Source organism: Dromiciops gliroides, chromosome 6 (assembly GCF_019393635.1).
Source record: "Dromiciops gliroides isolate mDroGli1 chromosome 6, mDroGli1.pri, whole genome shotgun sequence".
NCBI lineage: Eukaryota > Metazoa > Chordata > Mammalia > Microbiotheria > Microbiotheriidae > Dromiciops > Dromiciops gliroides.
In genome coordinates this window covers 114,328,292-114,338,595 of record NC_057866.1, presented here as the reverse complement: position 1 = coordinate 114,338,595, position 10,304 = coordinate 114,328,292, and the positions used below count along the sequence as shown (strand labels likewise).

At 41.0% G+C, this 10,304-nt stretch overlaps 1 protein-coding gene across 1 annotated transcript in view; it reads left to right on the top strand.

The window, feature by feature from the left end:
• The first annotated feature begins 10,056 nt into the window (after positions 1-10,056).
• Positions 10,057-10,304, top strand: part of RBM47 (RNA binding motif protein 47) — a 168,221-nt gene continuing 167,973 nt past the window's right edge. Inside the window, exon 1 of the mRNA XM_043971265.1 lies at positions 10,057-10,138. The gene's annotated coding sequence lies outside the window, so the exon portion shown is untranslated. The remainder of the gene's footprint in view (positions 10,139-10,304) is intronic.

The following is a 10,304-nucleotide window of genomic DNA, read 5'->3' as shown; positions in this document are numbered from 1 at the left end:
TGGATAACATGAAGGTAATTATATCAAGCTGCAGATCATTACAGGTCTTCCTCAATTAGATCCATAATCATTGCATCATAAATTTAGGGCTGGAATAGACCTTTGAAGTAATCTGGTAAAATCCCTTTCATTTTACAGATAATGAAACTGAGTGCCAGAAAAAGAATGTAATAGCAGTATTTGAATCCAGGTTCTTTGACTCCAAATTCATTGTTTCTTCTACTGAATCACTATGTCTTCATCATTATTCAAAAAAGATCAGCCTAACAATCCACCTGGGAAAAAACAAAGTGGATGAAAAAATATGTCTGTGTCTTTAGATCATGCTTTGTAGTAAAATGTACTTCTAATATTAAGTTAATAACTTTGGGTTTCTTTTTGTTGTTGTTTGTTTTTGCAGGGCAATTGGGGTTAAGTGACTTGCCCAGGGTCACACAGCTAGTAAGTGTTAAGTGTCTGAGGCCGAATTTGAACTCAGGTCCTCCTGACTCTAGGGCCAGTGTTCTATCCATTGCACCACCTAGCTGCCCCTAACTTAATACCTTTGGAACAGGCAGTCCTGGTAGATAGTGGATAAATAATAGCCTTAGAACCAAGAAGGAAGAAGAGAGTGAATTGGATTGCATTTGGGAAACTTTGCAGTGCCTTTAATAATCCTAAACTGGAAGAAAAAACACACCATATTTTCAACCCAAATGTTTCCCTAGCTATATAGTTACAAGCCTTTGGAAAGCCACTATTGCAGAGGGATTCTAACTGTGGGTAAATCAAATGGCAATAGAAAGCTGCATGGTGGACATAGACTATAGCATTTTGAAGAAAATTATTAGCTTGGGGCAGCTATGTGGCATAGTGGATAAAGTACCAGCCCTGGATTCAGGAGGACCTGAGTTCAAATTTGAGCTCAGACATTTGACACTTGTTAGCTATGTGACCTTGGACAAGTTACTTAACCCTCTTTGCCCAGCAAAAACAACAACAACAAAAAAAAAGAAAACTTTTAGCTCAGTAAAATATGCAAATCTATCAAACATACTTCCTTTATAAGGGAAATGGAATTTTTTTTTGGCGGGGCAATGAGGGTTAGGTGACTTCCCCAGGGTCACACAGCTAGTGTCAGATGTCTGAGGTCGGATTTGAACTCAGGTCCTCCTAAATCCAGGGCCGATTTTTTATCCACTGTGCCACCTAGCTGCCCTAGAAATAGAATTCTTAATAGTAACTTTACAGTTCTGAGAGATATAGGTATTCCTGAAGAGAGGATGGCAATGGATTACCAACTGTAGCTTGGACTCAGCAGGGTTTACCATGAAGCCACCAGAAAAGAGTAAAGGGACTTTAATATACATCAAGAAGAGAAAGTGGGACAAGAATAGAGCCAAATACCAGGTCTCCTTCTCAAGTGGAAGGAAAGAAAAGATAGTTGAAGAATAGAAAGCAGAAGGCTAGTGTCTCTCCACCTCACCCACTACTTCTGCTCCTAGAAACATACCTCCTTGTCTTTGCCTCAGCGCTCCCCTATGAGAGCTAGAGACAACATCTTCTACACTCCAAGCTCTGCCAGATAGGTCAGTGGAGGTGTCACTCCTTTTCAAAGAAGGAAGCTGGTTGTCAGTTCTCTACATCATGACTCATTAGAGAATATTTTCCGGGATGAAGCAGAGTGGAAGAAGGACTAGGTATTTTTCCCTGCCTCTTAAAAAGCTAGGAGTCAGGGGCAGCTAGATGGCGCAGTGGATAGAGCACCGGCCCTGGAGTCAGGAGTACCTGAGTTCAAATCCAGCCTCAGACACGTAACACTTACTAGCTGTGTGACCCTGGGCAAGTCACTTAACCCCAATTGCCTCACTAAAAAAAAAAAAAAAGCTGGGAGTCAGGTGATAATTACAGTATTGGCAAGGTTGGCTGAACAGGCATGTTTCCAGCACCTGTTGGTGGGTGGATGATACCAGTCATCCTCCTCACAATATCATAGCTAAGCAGGGAAGCATCTAATAATATAGAAGTCCTGTGATCTTCATTAATGCAGGGAATGCCCACATTGATGAGATCACAAATCTACTTAGTAGTGAAGTATAGAGGGAGCGAATCATGAATTGGAGAAAGTAGAAAATACATTCCAAGAGACCGTTTGGGCCATTGATGGTAGTCTAGGCAAGAGGTGATGAGGGTCTGAAATAAGTCTGAATTGAATTGACTATATCTTTGTTTCTAAACCCTATGAACCAACATGGCTTTATTAAGAACAAGTTAAGCCAGACTAACCTCATTTCTTTTTCTGACAGGGTTACTAGACTAGTAGATGCAGTGAATAGCTCAGACATAGCATATCTGGGTTTTAGCAAAGCTTTAGACAAAGTCATCCCTTATATTATCCCTGTGAGCAAGATGGAGAGATGTGGACTAAAGGGGGGGAAAAGTGATTGAATTCAGAAGTGATTTAATAATAAAATCCAAAGTGTATTTATTAATGGATTGATGTTTACTTGAGGGAAAGTCTTTAGTGGAATATCTCTAGGATCTGTTGTTATGCTGTTTGCCATTTTTATTGATCACTGACTTGAATGAAGACAAAAATGGCATGCTTATCAAATTTGAAGATTCCACAAAGCTGGGGGGGAAGGGAGGTGATAACATGGATGATGATCAGAATCCCCAAAGATTTTAACCTTTTAGATTGATGAACTTGGAATCAAAGAAGATGAAATGAAATAGACATAAATACTAAATGCTCCCTTTGGGCTAAAAAAACAAACAAACATGGGGCAGCTAGGTGGCACAGTGGATAAAGCACCAGCCCTGGATTGAGGAGTACCTGAGTTCAAATCCGGCCTCAGACACTTGACACTTACTAGCTGTGTGACCTTGGGCAAGTCACTTAACCCCCATTGCCCTGCAAAAAACAAACAAAAAAACCCACAACCTCTCCATTTGACTTTTGGGGAAGGTAGGTGGTGCAGTAGATAGAGCATTGACCCTGGAGTCAGGAGGACATGAGTTCAAATCTGGTCTCAGACACTTAACACTTACTAGCTGTGTGACCCTGGGCAAGTCACTTAACCCCAATTGCCTCACCAAACAAACAAACAAACCAAAATACAGAAGTCTGTGATGGGGAAGATGCAATCAGATAAGCATTCCTGTGAAAAAGATTTATTAGTTTTAGTGGACTACAGACAACAGTATAACATGGCAACCAACATTTTTATTTTTAATTTTATTTTTTAGAAATAAAAGTATCGGAGGCAGCTAGGTGGTGCAGTAGATAGAGCACCGGCCCTGGATTCAGGAGTACCTGAGTTCAAATCCAGCCTCAGACACTTAACACTTACTAGCTGTGTGACCCTGGGCAAGTCACTTAACCCCAATTGCCTCACTAAAAAAAAGAAAAGAAAAGAAAGAAAGAAAAGTATCTTTGAAACTCTAGTAGATCCCCTCATTTTTTTTTATCATAAAAGTATTTTATTATTTTCCAGTTACATGTAAAGGTAGGTTTCTCTTTTTGGTTGTTTTTTTTTTTTTTGGTGAGGCAATTGGGTTTAAGTGACTTGCCTAGGGTCACACAGCTAGTAATTGTTAAGTGTCTGAGGCCGGATTTGAACTCAGGTCCTCCTGAATCCAGAGCCAGTGCTCTATCCACTGCACTATCTAGCTGCCCCTGGAATTGACGAAGAGGAAAAGAAAAAAAAAATTTTTTTTAATGTGTTTAGATTTGCATCCACTCCCCCCCCCCGCCAGTAACAGGGAGATGGAAACATCTAGAGAAATTTGAGAAAATTTGAGGAAGAAAAATTTTGCCTGAGGGAGGGTTGGGTAAGATACTAAAGAAGCCTTATTAGCTGAGGAGTCAGCTGGTATGTTTTAATGAAGATGATAATGAATAATATTTGCACAGCAGTTTGTTACCAGTAACTCACAAGGAAATATATAATTGGCAAAGAGTCATAGAACAAAAACAAGTCAGTCATTCAGTCAATCGATCAATAAGCATTCCTTTCATGCCTATTATATACTATTATGTAGGCACTGTGCTAAATGATGGGGATACAAAGAAATGCCAAAAAAAACCCACCCCAAAACAAAACAAAACCAACAAACCCCAAAACAAAACAAAACAAACAAAACAAAAAACCAGTTCCTGCCCTGGAAAAGCTCACATTCTGATGGTGGAGTCAATAAACACACAAACAACTGTCCAAACAAATCATATACCATATAAATAGGAAATAATCAACAGAAGAAGGCACTAGAATTAGAGTTGGAAAAGGCTTCCAGTAGAAGATGGGATTTTAGCTAGGACTTGAAGGAAGCCAAGAGGCAGAGATGAGAGAGAACATGCCAAGCATGGGGGACAGTCAGAGAAAATGCCCGGAGGTGAAAGACTGTCTTATTTGTAGAACCGCAAGGAGGCCAGGGTTACTGAGTTGAAGAGTACACTGTGGGGGGTGGGGTGTAAGGTATAAAGAAAATTCAAAGAAAGTGGGAGACTTACCTTATGAGGTGCTTTGAATGTCAAACAAAGCATTTATACTTAATCCTGGGGGTGATAGGAAGCTAATGGAGTTTGAGTAGGATCTCTGCTTTAGAAAAATCACTTTGGCAGTGACACTTTGGTGTCCCAAAAACCTAAAGAGAAGAGTGTGATTGACACTGTCAGAAGCTTCCGAGAGGTCAAGAAGACTGAGGATTGAGAAAAGGCCATTGGATTTGGCAATTAAGAGATCTTTGGTAACTTCGGAAAAAGTCCTTTTGATTAAATGATGGATGAGGTGGGAAGCCAGATTGTAGGGAGTTAAGAGAGTGAAAGGAGAGAAAGTGGAAGCATTTATTGTAGACAGTTTTCTCAAGGACTTTAGCCACAAAAGGCAGGATCTATATCTCATAGGATGAGAGGTAGACAAGATGAAAAGATCCTCAAGTGTCTAGACTTAAATTTGAATCGAGTGCTATATAATATGAATTGATAAGGCTCTGTCCTGGACTCTCTTCTCTTCTTTCTCTATACTTTCCTTCTTAGCCTATCACCCCTCCTCTGGATATACTTTCTCCCCTTTCCCATCTCAAGCAGTTGGTGACACCAGGTTAATTCTCTATTCAATCCTTGACTCTTAAATCTATTGTTCCTTTGTCCTTTCACTAATCATACCTTACCAAACCTGAATCCTGGGGTGGATTATTCCCACCATCTGCTTCCTTTGAGTCTATTACCTGTTGCAGAATGGAACTGGAGGAAAACATGAAACTGCTGACCAGGGTCACCACAAATTATGCTGGAGAAATTCAACTGGACCCTCCCTACAGGACAGTAATACTAGAACTCTTCATTGATTCCCTATCCCAATCATCAGAGCAGTGATTTCACATTTTTTCTTCTCTCCTCAGGCCTCCCTTGCCACCACCTCCCCTCACTGTCCCTGCTGAAGACCTCACTTCATACTTTATGGGAAAAAATTGAGGACATTTACCATAAGCCCCCCTCTTCTCCCCTCCTTCTATCTTATATCCCCCCCCCCATATCTTCTCCAAATATTTCTTTCTTCTGATGAAGTGGCCCTTCTCATCACCTTTCCCCAGATCTACTACAATAAGCCTTTCATCACTCTCCCAGCCTTGTCTCTTAACTTCATTCCTTTCCTCCAGGCAGCAGCCAAAGTGATTTTCCTAAAGTGCAGATCTTGCCATTTTCTACTTAAACTCCTTATTACTTCAAGATCAAACAAACTCTTCCATTTTGCATTTAAAGTGATTCACAATCTGGTCCCAACCTACCTCCCCAGCCTTATTCCACATGACTCCCCTTCCCATATAGTCTTTTTCAAACAAATTGGCATTCTTGATGTTCCTCTTGCATGACACTCTATTTCCTGTCTTTCTGACTTTGAATTGGCTGCTTATGCCTGGAATTCACTTCCTCCTCACATCTGCTTCTTAGAATGCTTATTTCTTTCAAAGCCTTTCCTGATTTCCTTTAACCCCAGAATTTAGTACCTATTTTGTTGTGATCTCAGATGAAATCATTGATGTAAAGAGCTTTTCAAAACTTAAAGTGGCATGTAAATCGCAGGTATATTTATTATTATTATTATTAGCCTACATATTTCCCTAAGCCTTATATTGCAGTCCTATTGAGTTTTTGTTTTGTTTTGTTTTATTTTGTTTTTTGCAGGGCAATGACTTGCCCAGGATCACACAGCTATTAAATGTCAAGTGTCTGAGGCCATCCTTTTGAGTTTAAGCAATACAGAGGTGGGGTACTGGTAAATGAAACACTGTGAGCTCCCTCTTCTCCCTTCTTCTATCACTTGGATGCCTTCTGTCACTATCTCCTCTATTACCCCTGGCTCACATGATCAGGTGGCCTTCTTCCTCACCAAGGTTAACTCTTTCAACCTCTAGAAGTGTACCCATGGAAATCCTATCTCCTCCAATAAATTGTCCCATCTATCATCCCCATTTGATCACTTACCTTCAATCTCTTGCTCTTTCCTGGCTCATTCCCTACTGCCTACAAACACACCTATGTCTCCTCCTTCATCCTCAAAAAACCTCTCACTTGATCCATCCCTGCTAACTATTATCCTATTTCTTTTCTGCTTTTTTGTAATTAAGCTACTTGGAAAGTCATCTACAATAGCTGCTCCAATTTTCTCTTCTCTCATTCTCTTCTTAACCCCTTACAATCTAACTTCTAACCTTATCATTCTACCAAAATTGCTCTCCCCAAAGTTATCAATGATCTCTTGGTTGCCAAATCCAATGGCTTTTTTTCAATCCTCACTCTCCTTGATACAGCCTTTGATACTTCTGTTCACCCTTTCCTTGATATTCTCCTCTTTTGGTTTTGGGGATACCACTTTCTCGTGGTTCTCCTACCTATCTGCTCCTCCTTTGCTGGACCCTCCTTTACATCATACCCTCTTTTTTGGGGGGTGGGGGTGGGGCAATGAGGGTTAAGTGAATTGCCCAAGGTCACACAGCTAGTAAGTGTCAAGTGTTTGAGGTCACATTTGAACTCAGGTCCTCCTGAATCCAGGGCCAATGCTTTATCCACTGTGCCACTTAGCTGCCCCTGACATCATACCCTCTTAACTGTAGGTGTCCCTAAGGGTTTTGTCATGGACCCTATTCTCTTCTCCCTCTATACTACTTCACTTGGCGATCTTATCAGCTCTCATGGATTTAATTACTATCTCTATGAAGATGATTCTCATATCAACCAATCCTGTCCCAAGATCTCTGCTGACCTCAAATCTGGCAGCTCCATCTGCCTTTCAGATATCTTGAACTGGGATGTCCAGTAGGCATCTTAAACACAATATGTCCAAAACAAAACCTGTTATCTTTCCTCCTAAGCGCTCCCTCCACCCCATCTACCTTCCCTATTACTGGAGAGAGCATTACCATCCTCTCACTCCCTCGGGCTCACAACCTAGGTGTCATCCTGAACTCTTCAGTATGTCTCTTTCTGTCTGTGTCTGTCTCTCTCATACACACACACACACACACACACCCTATCCAAGCAGTTGATTTAATCTTTACAACTCCTGAATATGACTCCTTCTCTTCTCTGCCACTGCTAGCTTTCCAGGCAGACTCTCATCACTTCACTATTGAACTATTACAATAAGCTGCTGGATGATCTTCCTGCTTCATGTCTCTCCTGTTTCCAATCCATTCTGCATTCAGCCACTAGAGCTTTTCCTAAAACACAGGTCTGAATGTGTCACCTTTCCTCAGTTGAGTCCAGTGGCTCCCTATTGCCTCCAGGATCAAATACAAGTCTTCTGGCTGGCAGTCAAAGCTGTTCATAACCTACTCCTCCTTTACCTTTCCCGTCTTCTTATATCATACTTCCTGCCATGTTCTCTTTGATCCAGTAACACTGACCTTCTGGCTGTTCCCTCAAACAAGACACTCCATCTCTTGGCTCTGCCTGGAATGCTCTCCCTCTCTGACTCTGCCTACTGACTTTCTTGGCTTCCTTTAAATCCCAACTAAAATCCCACCTTCTCCAGGAAGCCTTTTGCTACCTCCGTTAATCCTGATGCCTTCCCTGTATTAACTATTTCCTGTTTATCCTGCAAATAGCTCACGTGTGTATATTTGTTTATATGTTACCTCCCCAAACTTTTGTAAACTCCGTAAACTGTCTTTTGTCCCTTTCTGTATCCCCCCCCACCAAGCATATCAAAATGCCTGTTGCATAGGAGACCCTTAATATATGTTTATTGATTGATTACAGGTTGTCTACACATATTTTAAAGTTGAAGATCTCTGAGGGCCGAGACTCTTTCATTTCTGTCTTTGTATCCTCAAAACTACACAGTACCTAGCACATGATCGGGGCTTAATTAATTCTTATTATTTATTGGTTTATTCTCCTCACTTTTTGTGTTTCAAAGGTTCCTCAATTTAAAGTAAGATGCTTAGTGTTCTTTTCAATCGTGTGTGTGTGTGTGTGTGTGTGTGTGTGTGTGTGTGTGTGAGAAATCAATCAACAGGGCTTTCCTTACAATCACATTCAAACTCTTTATAACCGGTAAAGTGACAGGTCAAGTGATTAGAATTGTAGAGTAGGGGCAGCTAGATGGCGCAGTGGATAGAGCACCAGCCCTGGAGTTAGGAGTCCCTGAGTTCAAATCCGGCCTCAGACACTTAATACTTAACTAGCTGTGTGACCCTGGGCAAGTCACTTAACCCCAATTTCCTCACCAAAAAAAAAAGAATTGTAGAGTAAATCCGTCCAAAAGCAATTATTATGCACTTGCCAGGTACTATGGTAGGCAGTGGGGATACAAATACATAGAATGAAAAATCCCTAATGGCAAGCACCTTACATTCTATCGTGGAATATATTCGGTCCTTTCATTTTACAAATGAGGTAAATACCCAAGGTCATCCAGCAAGACTAGAGAAGGGTGGTTACACAGTAATGAATTCTGGATTTGGAGCAATGGGACTAAATTCCTACAGGAATGCTTACAACTTGAATAACATTGGGCCAGTCACTCTACCTTTGATCCCTCGATGCTGCTTCCTTGAAATTCAGCAAAATGGACATTCTGTCTCCTGGTTCCTGTCTGTACTCACACCTGGAATGCTCTTGGTCCCTATCTGCCTTCAAGCTTCCTTCAAATCTCACCTAAAATCCACCTTCGGTGGGAAGCCTTTCCTAATCCCTCAATTTTAGTGCATTCCTCTGTTGAATATTCCTAATTTATCCTAGATAGAGTTTGATCATACTTCTTTATTTGCTGGTATCTCTTCCATTAGATTGTGAGCTCCTACAGAGCAGGGTCTGCTTTTTACCATTTTTTTTTTTTTTGGCAGCTCTAGGGCTTTGCATAATGCCTAGCACCTAGCGGAGGTTTAGTAAATGTTTATTGATGGGAAGACTATCTAGTTCCCTCGGGGCCTCAGTTTCTCCTTTTGTAAAACAAGGAGATTAGGCTAGATGATTTGCAAAGTCCCTTCTGGGACTAAAGCTAAAGGATTTATTATGATCTTTGTTTTTAAATTCCAAGCCTTGAGATCTTTCCATTACTCCCCCTTCCCCCCAGCAATTTATTGAAAGTATCTTTTACTAAAGGATAATTTACCCCCTCCCATGTTTAAAAAAAAAAAAGCAACTATAATTCTTTCAGTCCCATGACATTGTAACCAGAAATCAGGATTCTTTTTTAGGTTTCTGATGTTGCTTGCTTCCTCTTCCAACCAGTCAGGTCACAAGTACCAAATGAGATTCCTGTTGGCTAATCCTATTGACAATAAACAGACTTAATGGTTGTTTAAGCACATCAGACTCCTTACCCTTTGAATAAACAGGTAATGTAAAAGGGGTGGCCTTATTTATAGTCTGGTTTCTTTGTTTCTTTTGGATGGTGGGGGGTGGGGGGCAAAAGCCTGACCTAATTTTTTTAAAAAGAGAAAGGGTGAGAGGGTTTGGCTCTTGTTTTTCGATGAGTGTTTTTTGTTCCCTTTCTAGAAACCAGATGTAACTTTAGGTCAGAGTCCGTTAAAACGAAGCACCACTTCTGTAAGCCCCACCAATGCCCTGCTGACAATGGATCAGTAAAGGTCATGGGTTTCTCCCAGTGACGCACCTTCCTGCATGGCTTCCAGACATGCTATGCCTCAGGTGAGTCAGGTTTCGGTTTTTCTGTCCCTCCATCAGACACATGCTAGAATGAGAATTGAAATTATTTATTTTCTAAGGGGCTGGGGGCGTTGAGGGGGGAGAGGCTTGTTGTTATATTTGACCTCTGATTGTTCAGTAGCTGGTTCCTTATTCCTCAAAGAAGCTT